At 39.6% G+C, this 24,268-nt stretch overlaps 1 long non-coding RNA gene across 1 annotated transcript; it reads right to left on the bottom strand.

Annotated features, from left to right (window-relative positions):
- Window positions 1-4,930: 4,930 nt before the first annotated feature.
- Window positions 4,931-23,738, bottom strand: LOC139731710 (uncharacterized). The gene is made up of 3 exons (XR_011710983.1): window positions 23,654-23,738; window positions 9,166-9,325; window positions 4,931-5,279 (listed from the first exon to the last, which is right to left on the bottom strand). It is a non-coding gene; the product is annotated as an uncharacterized lncRNA (long non-coding RNA).
- Window positions 23,739-24,268: the final 530 nt, after the last annotated feature.

Raw genomic sequence — 24,268 nt, 5'->3', positions numbered from 1 at the left:
CTTTCGTCGAGTAATAACTATATGGGGCTTTCTTCAAACACATTTGTCATATATAGATTATATGTCGTTCATAAAATCAGTACCTCTGAACTTTCACACTATTTTCTATTCGTGTATTTCAGACATCTGTTTCTAATTTAGCAAACATGTCTCATTCCTTCCTTTTCTAATATGCCGACACACAAAACCTCTGTTGTAATATTGCTACTTTTATACTGAACATCTCTCTGTGGCATTCTAAATCATTATTTATTGTACTCAGTGATACATTTTAAAGGACTTTCATAATAATTTATGCCCACCGAGTGTGCTTCTCAGTAAGATGATGTCCTACCATTTTAGCTTCTTTATCATTATGTCTATACCATTAAGTATGTTGTAAGGAGTACCATCCACAGTGGCATGTGATTTACGTAAACATGTCTGTTGTCTCGTAGAGACCTTGTCTCGTAGAGACCTTGTCTCGTAGAGAAGCCAGTGTTTTCAAAACAACCCGTTTGTGTGATTATAAGCTATTGTTTTCTGTATGATTATGACATATGAACTGAGGCATATCCTCTTGTCAATGTTTGGCATGGATGGTCAATCAGTACAGTGTATACCAATCCGGTGCTTTTTTCCATGTACAGTACAATATCGCCACTCTAGATCTTTCATCCTCTGTAAAGAGGTAAGTGGAAGTATGTCAATGTCGCAATATCAGAATTCATGTTTCATTAAATTATTATAGTGGTAACGTACTATTACATGACTTCGTGTTTGCATTCTTTGACATCGCTGCTGGGCCTCCTTATAGACCCGGCTTATAGAGTGAATGTATACAAAGTTCTATGTACATGTATGGTAAATTTTTGCATGATATATTTGCATACATCTTTGCATAAATATATAAGCATGTGTGTGGGGTGGGTGCGTTTGTATGTGTGTGTGTGTGTGTGTGTGTGTGTGTGTGTGTGTTTCTGCTATATGCGGCAAGTAAAGGTTTTTTTTCTACTTATTATGGGCATGTAGTTTTGCTAACAATGTATCAGTATGGATTGCATGGTTATGCTAACAAACCAGCACCCACTATGTAGGCCTACATGCACTGTTGGCGCACATCAATATCATTTCTATCGCCTGTTTACCACTAGAGGAGTTACAGGGAGGCAGACATACCCATCTAATCACACGTACACACATATCACCCTTCATAGATTACATGTAACAGCGCATGTACAAACTTTAAATGTAAATCATTTACTAGTACAATATTGTACCTGATTGTACCAAGACGGCAAACACAAGCACACATTGCAATGTTGTACACAAGGTACTGTTGTTTACAGCTATACTAATTCCCATTACCACGACCACATAGGAAATGAAGCATGGATATTATATGAACTGTTTTCGTCACTTGTCGTGTGAGTATATTATACATACACTGTATTAATATATATATATATATATATATATATATATATATATATATATACACATATATATATATATATATATATATACATATATATACACTCACAGCAACAACAAAAAAGAAAAGAAAAAAGAAAGTAAACACTTTTTCAAGTTTATATTTCTCATAGAATTTTTGGCTAATGTTAATGTATTATATATCATATGAAAGGTAATTTAATTGGCTATCAACTTTGTAACTCAATAAAAAGAGAAACTTCATGCAGGTTTTTATCTTCCAAGGCACAAAAGTAATAATTGCAAAAGTGAACAAGTTGTCATTCATGCGCAAATGCTCTTCCATGTAACAATAAGAACAAAAGACAAATTTAGCACAATAAAAAAAAGACAAATTTAGCACAATAAAAAAAAAAAGAATGAATTCAGTTGCAAGAATATACCTATGACCTCTATCATATCTTTGAAGCCCAAAAGATCAATAAAGGCTAAAAATAATGGAGGAAAATGGAGATTTTTTTTCTTTTAAATCCAAATTCAAATGAAATAAGATAAGAAACAATATCAACAAAAATGGTAGGATTTTGAATTGATTTCTCAAATTAGGAAAATTCTGAATTATATTTGGTTCTTGAATTTGTCTCATGTATTCTTAAGGTACTAAATTGAATGAATGAAATACAGATATTCTGTTCATTTATTCATTTTTGTGCCCTTACTCTCTTTGTCATTTGCAATTGCACTTGTATTGCAAATGAAAGATGATTTTTGCTTTTGTGCCTTGGAGGACAAAAACAAATGTGTTCACTCATGCCTAAAGTTTTGCTCCATATTGACCTAGGTTGATAGCCAATTAAATTTCCTTTAATATGGTGTATAAAACATTGATTGTCATTCAAATCTTCTATGAAGACTTATGAACTCGAAAGTGTTTAATTTTTTTTTGTGTATATAAATACATATGCACATAGTATTAGTATGTAAACTGTACCCTGATGACCGCTGATGTGGGGTGGCGCTATCAAACCTGTGTGTTTTGCACTTTACTCCACCCGTAGGACAGAATAGTTTTTGTGCCTTTATTTACATGTATATTATATTTGCACTGCAAAACCAAACTGTCGCATTTTGGTTCATCCGTGTTACATACATTCCCTTTAAGTCTAGAATGTCATAATACGCAAGTGTTCCACAGAACTTTAGAATTGTTATCTTTTCTAATAAATTTCTAACCTTTCACACACACACACACACACACACACACACACACACACACACATAAATCCTACAAATATTCATATGACCTAAGTCATATGCTAGTACAGAGGACTTGATTTATAACGAAGTTTTCAGGACGGGCAGTTTTCTTTCGTTATATCAAAATTTTGTTATACGGTATCCAAATTTGCCTATATCTGAACAAATGAAGTGTATAAAGATAATGATTTTGGGCCCTGAATTTTACTTTGCTTTATCCAAAATTTCCTTATAACTGTGTTTGTTAAAACAGGGGTGCAGTGAACATAGATTTCTGTCCAGAGTCCAAATTTGATTAAAATCCATTATGTTATTTTCAAAGAAGAAGATGAGAGTAATTTAATGGCATTAGAACCCCCCCCCCCCCAGGTTCCGGGGGAAGGGGGGGGTGGGGCAACCCTGATTCTGCCATGAACAAACTTGAAACTACAGTCTTCAATGTACATGTACTAACTCATAGTATTAACTTCGCTCTAGCACTTCTGGTTCTAGAGAATTTTGCTTTTTAACCAGATTCTTTAATTTTGGAAGGTTTGCCCCCCCCCCCCCCCCCCCCCCCCCCCCCCGGCCCAGGTGTGGCATGGCGCTCAGTTGAGCAATTGGGATCCTATCCCCCTAGGGATGCTACCTGTCAAGTTTGGTGAAAATCGGTTATGGGGTTTTCAAGAAGATAAAAATGTATAGTTTATGCACGATGCACGAAGAGCGATCGCGATAGCTCACTTGGGCCTTCGGCTCAGGTGAGCTAAGAAATGAAATTTCAGCATCTTCACTTGACCTTTGATCTTTGACCCCATGGCCCAAAACTTTCCATAGAGAATCTTTATCTGGTAACGCAAGATACAGTACTAAGTTTCAAGCAAATACCTTCCGGTATTGCATAGATATGGAGGGCATTGTACAATTTGAAGAATTTGACCTTGACATTTGACCTTGAGCATACGCACCTAGAAGTTGATATGCACAACTTCGTCCACTCATACATGCACATGCCACATTTCATCAGAATGCCTCAAATGGTTTTCAAGTTATGCTGTCCAAAAAATTGATTGTGGACGGATGCCTCCGGCTACACTTCATGGGGAGACATAAAACTCAAGACAGAGAATGAACCTCCCTCAGTACCTGACTCAAAAAATGCTTCTCATTTGACACATTCTCACTATTACTCGGTACTAACATAAAATGTATAATGGTTTCACCTGCATATGAAATAACCAAGGTTCACAGAATTTCGAAAGAAATAAGCTGCATTATATGTGCCATTTTTAGGCTAATCATCAGCATCTGACAGAAATGACAAAACAGTTGAAGTTTTATTAGAATCAGTAGTAAAATCACAAAGGGATTCTTCAGGTTTAATTCATTTCACAGAACAAATTTATTCACAAAACCATGTACATGTATATGTAAATAAGAAGTGATGTCATCAACCATGCATCTTTCAAGTTAAATTGTGGTAGTATTGCAATAAACTAGCAATATGTTTTGATGACCAAAAACAAGATTGTTTTCCTTTTTTTCTAATTACTTGCTGTGATGTACAAACCTACAGGAGAGCTGTGAGGTGCTGTCTACCCCTGATCATATTGTGGATGAAATTACTACACTGTATCACTATTGGAGAAAATATTGGAAACTTCAAAATAATTTTTACTAATGGTCTAGTTATGAGACCTCTGTGATTCCATTTGTTTGACTGTATTCTGTTGTGGTCAACAGGACTATGCAGTGAAACTGCACCTTCATTCACACTAATTTCAATTTGCACTCAAGACAATATTTGAACTTATCCAAATTCCATTCAATGAGTCTCATTTTAGCAAAAAAAAAAATGATTTGCTGGAAGAAAAATTACTGTCAAAAAAATAAGAACAAAATTAGATGATACATTCTGCCACTCAGCATAATCAAGTACTCTCACCAACATACCAATTCCTGAAAGTTTGCAAAGAACAGCATACGAGAACAGGAGTCTCAATATGTTTGACGATGACATATCATTTCACAGTCAGAAATATCTAAACCATCACTTTCAGTTGAATCAAAATTTTGAGATGTGCGGATGGTCCTGTATGTAATAATTGAACACAATATGAAGGAAAGTGACATTCTGTGCATGTTAGAACAAGCAGACCAACTCCTTGAAAACATGAAATTGCATACCAAAATATACTGATGGCTTTCAGTTCCATTTAACTTTCATTCTCTATTTTTCTTTTACACATGGGAATGCAAAGTGCTACAATATAACAAGTGTAACTGTAAATGTAACTCTTACTGTAACTGATTTGATGTTTACGAATTATCTAAGGGGCATAATGTTATTGGTTGTGCAAAGGAGGTCACAGTTCTAGAAAACTTTGGACCAATTATCCACATTTCTCACACTTCACGTGGCATATAGATGATTTTTCACGCTGGATGTCTCAAATTTTCCTGGAGACTGCACACCTGCTGTCTGCCTGTGTGGCTCCACATGGCTCTTGTCTCCCTTTTCCATAGTGATCCATCAACATCCCGTATCAGTGGACTTGCGGCTGGCAAAGTACTGGATGGTGATGAACAGCTTGCTGGTAACCTGGGCATGATTCTTTCCTCAATGAATGCTACATGTGGGAGAAAGAATAGACGAGAGGAGAACTTTTCCATACAAGTACACTGTAATTAGATTACATTAAAAAATGTACTTTTTTTTTTTTTAATTCATATCTGCAATTGAATTCAATATCTATTTTTATACTAATGCGCTGAATGGATCCCTTAAACCACTTTAAAAAAGATACAATTTTTTAAATCTCTTGTAGTATCATGAAGCTGATTGGTTCTATGAAAAAGAAACCTACAGCTGAATACTGCGTAACCACTGAGAGTGAAACACTGTGTATACATGGCTGCAAACTAGATTCTGTACACATACAGTTGAACCTCTCGTATCTGGACAAGTCGGGACCGGGCTCATCCAGATAAGGGATTTGGCCGGATACGGGAGACTCAATGCTTTATACATGTACATATACATACACATGTACTGATGTAGCCCATTGTAGTACCACATGTAGTAATGTGTATACTGCAACCTTTTCATTGTTACACTTAGTAACAGACCCCAAAATAGAGGTTCATGTTTGCAAGAAGGAAATCATTTTCTTTTATAAATTCTTGGGATGATTTACCTGTATAATTATTAAGAAATATATCAAGTAGATCTTGAAAATAAACAGTACGAGTCGATGAAACTACGCTTCAAAATTCGATCATCACGGCTCGGCAAAGTTGATTGTAGGTCGCCATTGTTAGATTGAGTTGGGAATCCCCCTTTCCTCCCGTAATTATTAAAAAAAAATAAAAATCACGGCGAGATTGCGTCCGTATAATAGAGAGATCCGGATAAAGGGAGGCCGGATAAGAGAGGTTCAACTGTACATGTATTCACAGCTCTTTTCTTTTTTTTAAGTGCTACTTCATTTATACACATTTCATACTAACAGTCTCATAATATGGTAGAAATTACCACACCATGAAGGAGAGGAATTAATAATTTCACAATCATACAGTACACTACATATTCCAATTGCTACTAGTTACCAGAAAACAACCATTACAACATAGATCACAGTCTAGCATGTGTCACATTGTCTGCATTTTTTTCCTCTCTCCACATCATAATCACACATGCAGACCCACAGATGAAGCAAATATTTATATGAATTAGTCAGTTGGTTTCACTGTGAGTTCACAACTACACATTTATAAATTTATTTTTCAAAATATCCTGTATTTGACACAAACAGAAGAATGACAGAAAGCTATATTTTTAAGATGGAAATACACGCTTGGGAATCACATGTAACAGATTGTGCTGTGTTTATGTACATACATGTAACTGTACCTTTGCACAAAAATAATCTTGACCATTTGTGGTGATGCATCTGAAATGTTGAGCATAATTTTGTATTATGTATTTGTCTACTAATTAAGATATCATTTTATGATAATCTTCACGCTATCATCTACTATAATACTATTACTTGGGTCTATCTAGTATTTGTTGGTTGAAATTTCAATATCTGCACATTATTGCATTCTTATCACACTTTAAGTATCATGATACTGTAGAACTAAACCATTTGCAATATTTTTTTATAGTTTTAAGTTTAAAATTGTATATATATAGTATATCAAATTTTAAAACATGTATGACGGTGTGCATAATGCTCTACACACAGTCATATCAATACATGCTATTTATTTTCAGCTTTATGTCTTTTAATGATAATAATAATAACGCTTACATAGCGCTTAATACTGATGTTTCTAAACGCATTAATACAGAAAAAATATCAAATTAAAATACATCATTATGTACATATAATATAACAACAACAAAAATTAGCATTGAGTAAAATAGATAAGTTTTCAACATTGATTTAAACTTATCAACACTTTCAGCATTTTGGATATAAGGAGTCTCTGTGTCTCCTGAGTCCTTGCTATTGAGATGGAATTGATGTTTTGTTGTCAAACTGAACCAAATGAAAGTGCATGGAATTTTGCCTGTGCCTTGAGTCTCATGTTTACTCCAGGTGACAGCCTACACAATGCATGTTACATTGTTTATTGACATAATGTTGAACAATGTTAACAAGACAACTATCTCATCTACAAGTGGGGCTGGATGTCTCAGGACTATCTGTACAGTGCGTATCAAAAAAAAAAAAAAAGGGGAAAAAAAAAAAGTAATCAAAGTTTGGAGCGCTACTATTTCATTATTGTCAGCTATGGAGAGCACAATGCCAGTTGTGAGGAAAAAAGAACTCTTCTTCATTCCATTGATACCTAATTTTGTTGACAAATGTCATGCATGACTGAGCACAGGAACTTTCAAGACAACAATGACGAATTGCACTTTTTCCAAGTTTGAGTGTCATCTTGAAGGAACAATGAATGTCTCACTGAATGGATGAGATCTGTCAATGAAAGTGGCCAAATAAATAGGCTAGCCTGTACAAATACAAGTTTGTGTTTAGGGTTTCTTCTAACATTTTATAGTCAATAACCTTTAAAACATGGTTACCTGTACGATGACTTGGTCACTCCCACAGAGGCTAACCAATACAGCCCATTTTTCTCTGCTCATATTCAACACATAGTTCGCAGCGACAAACCATGTCTTGAATATGAAGATAGAAAAGTGGATAATGGGTTAGCCTTTGCGGGAGTGACCAAGTTATTGACAACATGGCCATGATGTAGGTTGTGGACAATAAAAGGCTAGGCCTGTTAATTCAAACACTTTCACTGATAGATCTCACCCATTCAAGAAGACATTCATTGTTCCTTCACAATAACACTCAAGCTTGGAAAAATGTGATTTGTCATTGTTGCCTTTAAAGTGAAAACACAGCTCTGGTAAGGGTTTGAGAACCCATCTTGCTTGCACCATTTCATATTTGCGTGCAATATATCGAAAGAGGCTACCAAGAAACTTATCTGGCTGACGCGAGATTTGCCAGGAAGATGAGTTGTTTTGGAGTATTTGGAGGTCAAAAGTAAACGTCGGTATACAGATTTTATTCCAGAAGGATCCAGGTTAACTCAATCTCAGGGACAACTCGACCCTATTTCAGACAATTTACACGCAGTTCGTGATCGCTGTATTCTAAAAGTAGGTACACGTTCATTTTGTTTTTCGCAAAAGAGGTTCTTTGATGCGTGTGTTGTATCAACTCGGTCCATAACTGCAACCAGCCAGAACGCGAAGCGCTCCAATAGCACAACACTGTACAATTCAAAGGGGCAAAAGTCCGCCCCGCAGTCAAAGCGAGGTAGAGTTGTTCCCGAGTCAGAGTTAGCCTGACCTCAATCCAGTAAGTTCTGAGATGCGAACCTGTTTGGTTTTGAAATGACCGAGATATCCAAAAACAAAGTAAAACAAAGCCATCCAAATAAAAGGTGGGTCCCACATTTTTTTATGATCACTTTGTTTGGGATATCTTAGCCGATTCAAGACTAATTTTCATCAAATAAACTTTGAATTCCCCTTAGAATCATACTCTTTCATATTTCACAAGAAATTTCTCATTATCTAAAAAATCCTCACTAAAAAAAAAAAATTGGAAACCTGCAGCCCCATCTTAACCAAAACTGTACCATCCCTTTAAAGTTCATGTGCTCAGTCATGCACGATATTTATCAACAAAATTAGGCACCAATGGAAAGAGGAGGGGTTCCCCTTTCCTCACAACCAACTTTGCACTCGCCATAGCTGACAATGCAATAGTAGCCCTCCAAAGTTGGATTACCTTTCGTTTTAGACGCACTGTAGTCCTACAATACATGTATGTACTTGAAGCAACCTATGGGTGTTCATTTAACAAGAATTTGTCATAAAAAGAAAATTGTTACCTGCTTGAGTATATTGCTAACATGCGGTGTATTTTTCATGTCTTTTTATGTATTGGAAAAGCACCAATTCACGGACAACAAACTCACCTCTACATATGATACATCTTGGCTTGTCTAATCACCACTTGATCATTCTGATTTAATCTTTGGGTTATTTACTGCTACAAAATGATAGAGGACAACCAGCAGGAAAAGGCTCACGCCAAGGATGTTGGCAAAAATTGCTAACTGCACGTCAGTTATCATCCTGCATTGGGAATAAGACACACAATGTACAACAAACATGCGGGTCAATAGTACACAAGACACCTGGTAATATATATTCATTTACACAAGTACAAGTATAATATTCTTCTCTTTTTTTTGGGGGGGGGGGTCACCGTAATTACAGCCATTTCCAAAAAAACAGGTATCTGCACAAGATCATATCAATTCATAATTTCATATTTCCAAATGTTTCTAAACCATGAATGGTTGCATGTTTTGTCACCTCTCAGCTCTATTTGTTTAGTGATGAGGTAGGGGAACATCTTGGATAGCTATCTTTTTCCAAACAAACAAAGACTAGAAAACATGCCTCCACCATATCGCATTGTTCAGGTCTACACTACATCTTTACATTGTGAGAAAGTTTGGCACAATCACGGATGTGTCGAGTGTTAAACATTCCTTCAAAAAGGTTTCATTTGGATTGCTAAATTGTTTCAGAGAGCAATTATTGCAGAATTTGAGCATTTTTACTCAAGCTCTGACCCTTGCCCTTTGATCCCATGACCCAAAACTCTCTTCAAATAATTACTGAGTGGTAATATCCAATTTTCATGACAATACTTTGAGATATTTTCAAAATATGTGGAAAAATTGTGACATTTAAACATTTTCACTTGACCTTTGACCCCATGGCCCATATCTTTCCCTACAGAATCATTGTGCAGCTATGCATGTGTACAGCCAGTGTTGAGTGTATGTGTGTGTTGCATGTGCATATGTGTGTGCATTTACTTCCTATCAGCATTCATTTTGCTCTACTGCTATGTCAGGAAATGCATCATGCACACACATACACATGCCCTTTCAAATGGAGAATATATATTACCAAACCCTCCTTACTTCAAATACAAGCAGTGTTCACACAGGCATGATGTTGCCATAAGCAAAATTTGCTTTGGGAAGGCAAGCAAATAAATAAGTGATGTTCACTAAGGTTGAGAAAGCCACAGTATTATCACTTTATTAGTACATGTACTCAGCATTTTCCTCTTTGGTCTTGTGTTCACAAGAGAATATCTTTGATTTCATCATAAAAAATAACTAAGTTAAGATGATTGTGTTGACTGCTCGTGGATACATGAAAGGAGGTTCCTGTCTCCCTGATAAATACATGTACCGGTACATTGTATTACATTGGCTTGCCAAAATCATAACAGGGAGGTGGGATTTCGTGGGAACCACCTCCCTGATCATAGCAATCCACAAATAAATCAATGACAAATGTACACACACACATACATACGTGTACGTTAATGTATGATGGAAGAAATAAAAAAAGCTGATTTACACAAAAACTTTACTGTTTGTTTAATAGTATAAAAGTAAGCCTTCTGCTGATGAAATATGTAACTTATAGACGGGTGAAAATTTGTCTTTCTCTATCATCGTACAAAGACAGCATCGTACAGAGACAGCATACTGTGGGAGCAGGGTGCTCCCACAGTATAACTGTATATAGTAAGTCTACTACTCATCGACCACCTATAGACCGGGGGCCCAAAGCATTTATTCAGCTGAAAAGGGTCACACTTTTTGATGGTCTCATCATGTAAGGATGTGGCCAAGGGTCAATAAAATGAATTGCTGGCAAGTCACATCCTGTACCGTAAGCCTAGGGACCACAAAAAGGGACCCCGAAAAATGGATTTATTCAGCCGAAGGGGGTCACGGACAAAAGTTGGTGGATATTGTTCCTTTGGGTGTACTTATCATGAAAACAGCAATGCCAGCTATTTTATCCTGTACGGGGCCCCAGACAGTAGCCCCAAAGGGCCCCAGAAATATGGTTTTATTCAGCTGAAAAGGGTCACGGCTAATTTCTTTTGCAATGGAAGTAGTTCCCATCAGAGATATCCAAAACACCAATGCCAGCTATTTTATCCTCTACGGGGCCCTAGACAGTAGCCCCAAAGGGCCCCACCCCCCATAGGCCTACGTATAAACACACACAAACATTGATTTTATTCAATTAAAAAGATTCAGGGCTAATTTCTTTTGCAATGGAAGGAGTACCAATCAGAGATATCCAAAACACCAAAGCCAGCTATTTTATCCTGCACGGGGCCCCAGACAGTAGCCCCAAAGTGCCCCACCCCCTATAAGCCCTACGTACAAACACACACACACACACACATTGACTTTATTCAGTTGATAAGAGTATAACGGCTAATTTCATTTGCAATGGAAGTAGTACCCATTAGAGACATACAAAACACCAAAGCCAGTTATTTTGTCCTGTACGGGGCCCTAGACAGTAGCCCCTAGACAGTAGCCCCCCAACACACATACTCACACAATAGTTTCATTCAGCTGAAAAAGGGTCAATGGCTAATTTCTTTTGCAATGGAATTAGTCTCATCAGAGAAATCCAAAATACCAAAGCCAGTTATTTTATCCTGCATGGGGGGCCCCAGACAGTAGCCCCAGACAGTAGCCCCAAATTGCCCCCTTACTCCCTCCCCCTCCGCCCCCCCCCCCCCCCCCCCCCCACACACACACACATTGATTTTATTCAGCTGAAAAGGGTCACGGCTACTTGCTTTTGCAATCGGAAGTAGTACTCATCGGAGATATCCAAAGCACTAAAGCCAGTTATTTCATCCTGTACGGGGCCCCAGACAGTAGTCCCAAAGTGCCCCCTACACACACACACACACACACGCACACACACACACACACACACACATATATATATTGGTTTCATTCAGCCGAAAAGGGTCACGGCTAATTTCTTTTGCAATGGAAGTAGTATCCATCGGATATCAAATTACCAAAGTCCGATATATTTTATCCTGCACAGGGTCCCGTACAGTAGCTCCAAAGTGTTTTGCTTTATTCTCTTTATTGTTTGCATGGGCTTCTTCTTAAAGAATTTAATATGCGCTCCTTCGTCTTCATTTTCGCGACAACGACAACGCGTCCTCCTCATCATCATCAGTTTTGCTGTTCTGGCAAACATTTCCAGCGTATCGGCTACGTTCGATTTTAGAGCGGCGAGAGCGGAATTGAGTCTGGGAAAGCGTAGGAACAGCGTAGCTAACGCGGCCAACAGCGTTATCGAAGCAGGAATGAAGCGTCGTAGGAACATGCCTTGATTTTATACGAGAGTAGAGAACTTAGTGAGAGCGTCGTTAAAGCGGGAAGGTCATGCTTTGATCAAGAAAGCGGCGCAGCAGCGGGACCATGTCGTCGGTGTCTCGTTTAGACTATATTTCCCGTTCTTGTGCCGCTGTTACTACGGTCAGAAAAACCTGGAATTGTTACGCTCATCCCGCGGTATTTACACTGTCACTGCTCTCTCCCCGTTTGAGCTACGATTCAAAATAGGTCAATCTTGATGGGGAGATGAGGAAGAAATTTTGAACCAGTTCAAAATTTCTTCCCGATCTGTAAAATTGCCAGATCCAACCCCATCACCCAAACGCTGCTGCTACGATGCTCCCGGTCCCCGTACACTTTTGCCGCTCTCTCCCGATCTGACAGATTGAATAGATCGGGATGCAGATCTTGATAGTGGAATTACATGTGGGGACACTTTAGAAACACTCCGTGGGGCCCCGTACAGCTATATAACTGGTTTCGGTGTTTTGATACCTCCTTGAGTACTACTTCCATTGCAAAAGAAATTATAGCAATGATTCTTTTCACTTAGAATATAATAATACGGGAGCACTTTCCAGCTACTGGCTGGGGGCCCCTTAACTGGATGGGTTTGTGTTTTACGTATCTCAGCTGTTAATTCCACTGCCAAGGAAAATAGGCATACATGACTGTTTTCACCTAAAAACAATTAATTCATATGGGGTGGGAATACCTTGGGGCTATACCTGTCAAGGGCCCTGCATCCGGGGTCAATATCGCACCTCTTTTAATCGAATTCTTTAATGTTGAATTAAATTTAGCAAAAACTTCGCCTAGATGACATGGTAGTTCAATGTCATATTAATCTCTTCATTCAAATTTATTTTGAAACGTTCACATTACCTCTAACCTTATTCTAAATAACACTTTTTCAACTGAAATCCATATATAGTACCATTCCACTATCCGTTCATTCATAAATTCATAATGATATAGTCACGTGATTACGTGCTGCGCTCGTTCATTCAAATTGATTTCTGGCCATCTAATTTAACATGTTCTGCAGTCAATTAAACAGATATGTTCATGCTTGGCCTCTTTCCTTATTTTCTTTCGTCGTAGTTATTGTTTTGTAAGCATCATAGCATTTCATGTTTTCGTATTCGTTTAAGAGACTTTGACACCATTTTTTAACGTGCTTTTTGAATCCAAAGAAGTAAGAAGCCACAAATTATCTGGCCGTTACGAGCGCTTTATTCCGAGCGGTCGGCCAGTTCCAAGAAGTCAAGGTTATGATCCTCAAATGTTTTTTTTTTTTAATAATTCTTTCTATGTCTTCTAGAGATATACGTCTGTATATATTGTGCTATCATGACTATAAAAAATGAAGTTAAGCTGCATTACTGGTACACATATATGCCTATAATGACATGTATATGAAAGAGAAAGAGCGTTACCAGTCTGGTTACAGAACAACCAAATCCAGTTATACTAGATAAGAAATATGACACTTTTACTGCTTTATAACAGTAATTTATAGATGAAACGAAAACACACATAGAAAGACATGTTAAAAAGATCTGAAACAAAGAAATAGCATGATTTGAATTTGAATGAACACGTTTGGAATTTGACTGTCTTTCGCGAAATTTAATGACTGAAATACACTTTTCGGCAAGTCAAGGCGAATTTCAATGAACGTATAGGGTACCAGCCAATTTGAATACCCATTTTACGAATTCGAACCTTCTATCAAAATTAATGAACCAACAAAAGTGCGAAATTGGCTGGGAAAACCTAACTGGCTTTGATGTTTTGGGTATCTATGATGTAAACTAAGGCTTACTTCGATTGTAAAAGAAAAACAACTATGACTCTTTTCAGCTAAATGATGTCATAATAATTATGTGGGGGAGGGGCACTTTATGGCTACTGTAACCTGGGCCCAGTACAAGATGAAATGACTGGTTTTCGTAATATGGTCATCTTGGTTGTGCACTATATACAGAAGTATGCTTCCTTTGCAAATTTCTTGAGTGTTTTGCTACTGTAACCTATGGGACCCCGTATACAGGATAAGATGACTTGCTTTAGTGTTTGTGATATCTCTGTTCAGTAGGCCCTGATATTAACGTTACAAAAGAATTTGTAAGACCATTTTCAGCTGATTCACAGTACATGCATAATGGATGGGACACTGTGGAGCTACTGTCTAGGGCTCTGTGCAGGATGAAATAACTAGCCTTGGTGTGTTGAATATCTCTGATAGGTACTTCTTCCAGTGCAAAAGAAATTACCCGTGTCTGGGGCTATACTGTGCGGGGCCCCATACAGGATAAAATAACTGGCTTTGGTATTTTGGATATCTCTGATGGGTACTACTTCCATTGCAAAAGAAATTAGCCGTGACCCTTTTCAGCTGAATGAAACTAGTGTGTGTGTGTGTGTGTGTGTGTGTGTGTGTGTGTGTGTGTGTGTGTGTATGTGGAGAGGGGGGGGCACTTTGGGGCTACTGTCTGGGGCCCTGTTCAGGATAAAATAACTGGCTTTGGTGCTTTGGATATCTCTGATGGGTATACTTCCATTGCAAAAGAAATTAGCCGTGACCCATTTTGGCTGAATGAAACTAATGTGTGTGTGTGTATGTGTGTGTGTGTGTGTGTTGGGGGTGCACTTCGGGGCTACTGTCTGGGACCCCGTACAGGATAAAATAACTGGCTTTAGTGTTTTGGATATCTCTGATGAGTATGCCTACTACCAATTGCAAAAGAAAGTAGCCATGACCCTTTTCAGCTGAACAAAATTAATGTGTGTGTGTGTGTGGGGGGGGGGGGGGGGGGGAGGGAGCAATTTGGGGCTACTGACTGGGGCCCCGTGCAGGATGAAATAGCTGGCTTTGGTATTTTGGATATCTCTGATGGGTACTACTTCCATTGCAAAAGAAATTAGCCGTGACTCTTTTCAGCTGAATGAAACTAGTGTGGGTGTGTGTGTTGGGGGGGGGGGGGAGCTCCTTTGGGGCTACTGTCCGGGGCCCCGTACTGGATAACATAGCTGACTTTTGTGTTTTTGATATCTCTGATGGGTACTCCTTCCATTGCAAATGAAATTAGCCGTGACTCTTCTCAGCTGCACGAATGAAATCAATGTTTGTGTGTGTTTGTACGTATGGCCTATGGGGGGTGGGGCACTTTGGGGCTACTGTCTGGGGCCCCGTACAGGATAAAATAGCTGGTATTGGTGTTTTGAATATCTCTGATGGGAACTACTTCAATTGCAAAAGAAATTAGCCGTGACTCTTTTCAACTGAATAAAATCAATGTTTGTGTGTGTTTGTACGTAGGCCTATGGGGGGTGGGGCCCTTTGGGGCTACTGTCTACGGCCCCGTACAGGATAAAATAGCTGGCATTGGTGTTTTAGATATCTCTGATGGGAACTACTTCCATTGCAAAAGAAATTAGCCGTGACCCTTTTCAGCTGAATAAAACCATATTTCTGGGGCCCTTTGGGGCTACTGTCTGGGGCCCCGTACAGGATAAAATAGCTGGCATTGCTGTTTTCATGATAAGTACACCCAAAGGAACAATATCCACCAACTTTTGTCCGTGACCCCCTTCGGCTGAATAAATCCATTTTTCGGGGTCCCTTTTTGTGGTCCCTAGGCTTACGGTACAGGATGTGACTTGCCAGCAATGCATTTTATTGACCCTTGGACACATCCTTATATGATGAGACCATTAAAAAGTGTGACCCTTTTCAGCTGAATAAATCTTCTGGGCCCCCGGTCTACTATTTTTAGATCGACCACCCTCATGCAATGGCTTTCTTACATCGAAAATCAAAAATATGTGCGGGACGGGGCGCAATACGCTGGAACATTCAAACATGAATACAAATCAATAAAATTAGGGGGATACAGGTAGACCATCTCAATAACCTGAGGAAACAGGAGGAAAAAGAATTGAAGAAAATCCTAATTAGTAATACACGTACACTGTAATTATTGTCAATACATATTTGCCCATTCACTGGATTTACATGCTTTTCAATCGGAAAACAGGCAGTCAATTAAAATAATATAATGAGCTTGCGCCAGTATACAGTGAAAAATGTCACTTGTGTTTGTTGCTGAGAACTCTGCGCGTACGGTACAAGTGAACAATGTGAGCCTGGGATATGAATCTGCGGTATTCTCTGCCTCGAGTGGAATGAAATTAAGGTGAAAATGAGGGATATTTTCGAAGATACAAGGTATTCATTAAAAAAAGTGGTCGATGAATGGTAGGTCCAACTAGCTTCTATACCAGGAGCGCCCGCAACTGAGTTTATGCAAGCTAAGCCAAGGTCAAGGACCAATAGTAGGGCAGATATGTAGCAAAAATTGGTTGAGATGCTCATATCCGGCGGAAAGTATTAAATTTTGCATATCATTGGGGTATTTTGGGGTGCTGATTTCAAAAATTGCTGGATCTAAGAGATCTGACCACGGGGTCGGCTGCCATTTTGAATTCCAATATGGCAGCCATCACAAAACAAAGATCCCTATCTTCAGTTCTGAATGACCTGTGGCACCAAAATTTGGTACCCAAGAGCGTTTTGACATACATGTATTGAATTTAATGACAGAATAATTTGAAGTGTCTGACAAACATCGATTGGCCGCCATTTTGAATTCCAATACGGCCGCCTGGACGAAATATTCAAAATCCTATCTCGAATTCTAACTGGTGAGTGATGCTGAAATTAGGTGCAAACAAGTATTTTGACATACGGAGTTAAAACATGGACTAATGTGATGTGTGTGACAAACGCAATGCCCGCTATTTTGAATTCCAATATGGCTGCGAAGACAAACATCACGACCAACATTCACGGGCATGCCAAAAAGTGCAGCAAAAATGAAGCATACTGCACTTTTCACTGACGTCACAATGTAAATAAAGCAGCGTGCACTCAATCAGTTACAAACGCGCGCTCAATCATTTAGCCTAATTTACAAACCCGAGATAGAGATTTTCAACACTCCGACATGGCAACTATGTAGGAAAATTCAAATTGGCTGCCATGTAGCTTGTCAGACATATCAAATAAGTCTGTTATTGAAGTCATCATATCACCATGCTTTTATGTATCAAATTTCAACGGCCTATATATAGAACTGAAGATTAGGGATCTTTGGCGGCGGCCATATTGGAATTCAAAATGGTGGCCGACCCTGCGGTCAGATTTCTTGGATCCGACAATTTTTGAAATCAGCACCCCGAAATACCCCTGTGTGCAAAATTTTATACTTTCTGCCGGACGTGAGCATCTTTTCACGTATCTGCCCCACTACAAGGTAAGGTTATGACTGAGGGGGTTAGATTTAAAGAAAGCAATGATGCAATTCATGCATTTAGAGGGAAGTGAAACCCAATATATTGAGTTACTGGGGGAAATTACAGAAGACCAGTTTTGCTCTATATAAATCAGCATATTTAAGCGTATAGAGGTGCCGGAGGCGGGGCTGATGGCCCCGCCTCCGGCACCTCTTTCCTATAGATGAATTTCAGCCTGGAGAGCTGAAATTCGTCTTTCCCGTCGTCTGGGGCCCAAAAAAAGCCCGGAAATGGATCGGCTGTCAAGAAGTAGCTTGACCACACAATTTTTATGAAAATTGAGTGGTTTTCGCGGAAAACTGCTATAAATCAAGATAACTCGAGTAAATCGATGGAAAAGAAAATCTAGCCGATATGGACAGAACTATTTTGTCAACAATGACGTCATCAAAGTGGTTCTGTCGACTTCAATAGGGTCAACCACGGTCAATCACTTATGACTAGTATAGCCAGCTAGTTAGGTCAGCGCGTACGCGTAGTGACAGTAGACAAAGACAACTGCGCGTTGAACTGCTGTACTGTACACGATATATAGTAGTAAACATGCGCACGATTTGCAAGCTCAGTACACACAATAAACGCAAACAACTAGGCAGACTCCACTGTTAAGATACCACAGTGTACACACGTACGTACACACATGCAGCAGACTGTTAGTACATTGCATTGAGTCAACTGGTGTTGTGGGCTCTGGGATCCACTAGAGCGTCAGCTCTAGCACCAGCAATTACTTAAAGGGATAGTACAGTATTGGTGGAGATGAGAATTGGGCTTTTAACTTTTTGCGAGATACCAAGAAAACACTTATGAACTAGTACAGAGCGTAACATTTTAAGAGGAATTCAAAGTTTATTTGACAAAAATTGGGTTTGGAATGACTGAAACATCCAAAAACAAAGTAAAACAAAGTGATCGTAATAAAGTGTGGGTCCCACACTTTATTAGAATCGCTCTGTTTTGGATATCTCAGCCATTTCAAAACCAATTTTCATCGAATAAACGTTGAATTCTTCATGGAATTACATGCTCTTTCATATTTCATAAGAGGTTTCTCATTATCTCACCAAAAAATGTTAGAAACCTGATATTAGGTCTGAACCAAAACTGTACAATCCCTTTAAGATTGCTTTATAGCCTCGCCTAAACTCATCTTGTGTTTTAGTCCTCTACTGTAAATGCGGAATATCCTCAGCTCCAGCATCAATCGCGAGTATGCCTCGTAAATGCTAGCACTAGTCTAGACTATATAGGAAGGGATCTAGAACTAGCACAGTCTAACATTAGAGTGCCTACATTATTGCCGTTATCAGGGGACACCCCCGAACCCCCATACCAAGCGAAAATTATCTCGTTTTCTAGTCCTCTACACCATCCTCTGCTCCAAAAATTGTGAATATGCCTCATAAATGCTAGCACTGGAAGGGATCTAGAACTACATTATTGCCATTATCAGGGGACACTCCCGAACCCCCATACCGAATGCATGGACAACCACACTCTCCTCACCGCACAGATCGAAAAAACACACGTAAACAATGCAATTGTAGACAGCCGAATCCAGGCCTCGAATTACCCGGGAGGCAAAAGGCAATTTGCTGCAATGCCCTATCTACTTGTCGCAATGCCTCTCTCAAAATTACCATGCTTACTGCAACTTTTCCATGCTGCCCTTAAAAAATTTTGAGAGAGAGAGTGCCCCTAAAACCAAAAATTGCCTGTCCCCTAAAACTGGCGAAATTTGAGGCCTGAGAATCACTTATGCGGATTGATATCTTAGGTGGTTGCTATCGGTAAGGCCAAGTAAAAAAAGAAACCAGTTTCTCGTCCTCGCGCGCATCGATTTTGGCCGCCGCATCGATTTTTTTACTATTTACTATTTTCAAAATGGCGCTGAAAATACCAAGAAATTCATAATTCTCGTCCCAGTCCGCTCCCCGCCCGCATCGATTTTCAGTTGCCGCATCGACTTGTTTGATATTTACTATTTTTTCGGCCGCCGAAAAAAAATCGACAATTCACCTACCAATCGTGATGTCTCATTTCTAATTACGCCTAGGCCTTGCTTCCTCTATTTAGCTGTAGTACAGCTGTAGCTTCTGTAGTGCGTATGTAATAACGCATGCATTTCACACTGCGAGCTCGGCAAGAAGGAATGACCCACAAAGCAGTCGAACTGTAGTTGGATGGGCGCGGGCGGGCCGGCCTGGGCTAGCTGTGATGTACAGCGCACTCGGTACGTCGTGAACGCGAGCGCGGCTACATTTTTGCGATCAATCGTTGTCAATATTCTACGCATATTTCGCGCATTGTTCGTATTTTTCCCCGTTTATATTTCAAGCGGATGAATTGTACTGTACAAATGCTTGTGAGGATTGTATCGAGTTTGTATACATTTTCATGTCATTGTGACTATGTGCATGTGTGTGCAGTGTCGGAAGGTACGGTGCCGGTGCAATGGCCGTGCCGCACCGTATTGGCAAAGTGTGCGTGTCTGTGTAGCTAGCTGTATCTGTAGCTGTCCAGGGTCGGTCACCGGTACCATCCCCTGCAGCCTGGTCTGTCAGCTGTCTGCACGCATGCATGAACACATTCGAATGTGTAGAGCCCGTACACTCTGCTCTGTAACATTGCATCTGACGGCGATGTATTATTCTATTTTGAAGAGAAAATGAATGCACTTTTCCAACAAATGTAGAATTATCAAATGGGTGTATCTACAAAATAAATAACTTTTCCACAGATTCTGGTTTGTCTCGTATTTCTGCGGGATACTTTTCTTTACGATGTAAATTCACGGACACGGCCGTGAGTCGTATCAACCCATTCTGTAGTGTGGTATACAATCATTCGTCATCCATATGATGAGTGATTATCAAATGTCTTTTTAGAACATGAAGAAACATCTTTAAATGTTTAATGCTATAATGCCATATCAGTATCATTTTGACATCCATCTGCAATTGTACAAGCTAGTTTCCAGTTGAATGTGCTACAATTGTACTGTGAAGAAATGCAGATACATACCAGCTGTGTGGACACAAAAAGTCTCAAACACCAATGATGAATAAAGCAGTGTTTTGAATATCATGGAATTAAATTTCAGTCGTACATTCTTTGTCGAAAGACATGTTTTATACCTGTTTCATTTAATAGCACAATACATCAGAATTGCAAGTACACTGGTATCAGAAATGCCATTACAACACTATACCAGTATGAAGATTGTCATTTTCCCTTGACATCTATAGTGGAAAGAAAAAGCAAATGTATTTCTGCATATGCATGAAGTTTCATTTCAAGTGTGGCACATAATCTATTTGTTTGAAAATGCACAGAGTGCAGGCAAGACATACACTTGGGACCTGGTCTCTCATAACACAGCTACCAGAGTGATATTTCATTTCATAAATTTGATATAGAAAATATAAAACCCTCTCTCGTTACCTTTCTCAGAATTACCGGACGAGAAACACATATTACTTTCATTTTGTCAATCCTCGAAAAAATAGTAAGATATCAAATAGTAAGGACCTCCCTCATCGCCTTGCTCAAAAAACCCGGACGAGAAACTACTATCTTTTTTTACTTGGCCTAAGCGCATTTACGCTCTTTTCAGAGCGATTTGCGCTATCTGTGATTGGCTGCCGGTATTCTGTAATTTACCCATATGAATAAAATAGTATAGTTAGAACTAGACAGAAAGATCCGTCTGTCTGGGGGACTCTTTTATATTTTGCCATTAACGCTGTCCTCCGTAGACAGTGGAAGGTACCAGTAGTACCCATTGCTGTGTGGATGTTCTTAACCACTGTCTCTATGGCAGTTCGGGAAACCCACTCACAAGGGGGGCCCCTCCTTATAAGTAACCCGTCCCCCTTATAAGTAACCCCGTCCCCCTTATAAGTAACCCCCGGGGCACCCCTTATAAGGAGTCTCCGCGCTTTTTTGCAATGCAACGCGAAAATGAAAGGACTGCGGCAATTCGCTTGATTATGTCCATAAAGCTTCACAAGTTTCCTAGTTACTCACGAAATTTGAGCAAAATCGGTTTGAGGCATCATATCTAAAATCATGGATTTAAATGCGATGTCAAACGATCCATGCAAATGCTGAAATGCGAGCGATTACTGGCGTGAGTGTCGCCAGGCGCGGCGGCGCGGCCATGCTTGAGTGCAGACGTGGCGACTGAGTACATGTACTGAGTCGCCACGTCTGCACTCAAGCATTGCCGCGCCGCCGCGCCTGGCGACACTCACGCCAGTAATCGCTCGCATTTCAGCATTCGCATGGGTCGTTTGACATCGCACTTAAATCCATGATTTTAGATATGATGCCTCAAACCGATTTTGCTCAAATTTCGTGAGTAACTAGGAAACTTGTGAAGCTTTATGGACATAATCAAGCGAATTGCCGCAGTCCTTTCATTTTCGCGCTGCATTGCAAAAAAGCGTGGAGACTCCTTATAAGGGGTGCCCCGGGGGTTACTTATAAGGGGGACGGGGTTACTTATAAGGGGGACGGGTTACTTATAAGGAGGGGCCCCCCTTGTGAGTGGGTTTCCCGAACTGATGGAAAATTGGGTGAGGTACCTCACCCTTCTCAATTGCGTCTAATTCACGGCCCTAGGCCGGCAAATTTAAGCTTGTATGGTGAAATTAGCTTTTTAAGAATACGTTACACTCACCAGATTAATGAATAATCCGACATTTTAGGAGAATTTTCAACGTAAAACACAGCCTGTCGCGTCGTCACATTCAAACTGCAGAAACATGCACTATAAATCTATTAGCCAATAACATGCGAGGTAATTTCTGCGTGTTTTACTAAAACACGTACCTCGCATGTGATTGGCTTACAGATTCAAAATGGCGACTTACTGCTCGCGAACGGCGATGTTGCGATATCGATAAAATTTCTGCGTTATAACCGAGGTTATGTATTTCGATTGCACAATGTGAGAAATTTATCCCAAATATTGCTGCATAATGTGTCATGTCATGTCAAACTTGTTTGAATGTAAAAAAGCTGTCTGAAATTTGGTTTATCGTAACGTTTGATCTGTGCGCGACTGCCCCACACAAGAGCCGCAATCATTGACTTCGGTCTGTATACGGAGGGGATCCGTGAAGCCAGACGCAGTCTCCGCGGAACATTCCCTGACGGACAGAAACAGACCGATCTTTCGGTCAAAGTTAGAACCTACACAAGCTTGTACTTTGTAGTCATTACAAGGGAACTCGATATTAATAATGATAGCCGATATTTCGTGACGTTTTGTCAGTTGGCATATTGGGTTTCTACAATGTAGATCTAACCAAACAGTTGCAGTTCAGAGCTTAATATCCCCGAACTAGCGTTAGTCTAACTGCCATAAGCTTGGGGTTGGTTGCATTTAACATTTATAACGACACTAATTTGTACACGTGGGACTAGGCAAGGCGTAATGATGACGATCAATTGTCAGATTTTCCTCAAACTTTGCGTGCATGTATGTGTTCTGTGATATCCCCTATATTACAATAGTGACTTGACTTCACACACAAAAAAACAAAACCTAGATTCTTGAAAAGTCACGCTGAACCTACATGCTCTTCACTGAGCACTGCCATCCACTTCACTGGTGTAGTGACACGTAAGCAAGAAGGAATAGAACCTATACTTGTTCATGGCACTGTTGTTGTGAGTGTGACCGAGTGTGATGACTGTCAATCCGCGGGTTTACTTGTACGTGTACGAAAACAAGTAAATTACGGCGTACAAGCGGTATCAAAGCAAACCGAACTACAAATTACGTTACACTGTGTTGATGTAAATCGTTGTAAGTCTTAGTAATTGTGAAGTTCACCTGTTTGATTTTCAGAGACGGCCGATTCCCAGCACTCCGGAGTGTAAGGACGAAGACAGAGAATTATCAATCTGTAGCTGTACACGGTATAAAACGGTACAGTGTGTGTGTACCGTGTGTGTAGTATACTACGTGTAGTCTCGGTTGCCTTTGACCCTCGAACTCGGTTCACCGGAAAATGGTTTGTTTGTAACATACAGAAGCCAGATTTTCTCTCCACTTATGGTTATGAATATGCATATAGGTAGACAAAAAAGTTGCGTAGAAGAGCCAATCAAATTCATAGAATTGCCAGCAACGAGTCACCAAGAACCAATGAGGAAAGCTCATCTCTGTTAATCAACGCGATGATCGCTAAACAAAGGAAAACACTGTCTGTGGCGGGAGATTGAGAAAGTCTTTGTAGTTGAAAGACTGGTATCGCAGTACAGTTAATGGCTCAAAATGTGATTGTCTGAGAAAATTTGAGGCCCATTTCTTCAAGGATTATAACGTTTTATCAGGAATATTTGGATTTTCGACATCTAAATGCTTCAACCTGCTGGAACTAAGGATTGCTGCGATATTCTAGTCATTTCTGTGGTGAGTCCAAGAGATTTTCATTTTCGTACGCGT

The sequence above is a fragment of the Diadema antillarum genome, unplaced genomic scaffold (assembly GCF_040938485.1).
Source record: "Diadema antillarum isolate AM-2024a unplaced genomic scaffold, OU_Dant_1.0 seq00000383_RagTag, whole genome shotgun sequence".
NCBI classification, from domain to species: Eukaryota; Metazoa; Echinodermata; class Echinoidea; order Diadematoida; family Diadematidae; genus Diadema; species Diadema antillarum.
This window is presented reverse-complemented; position numbering and strand designations above follow the sequence as displayed.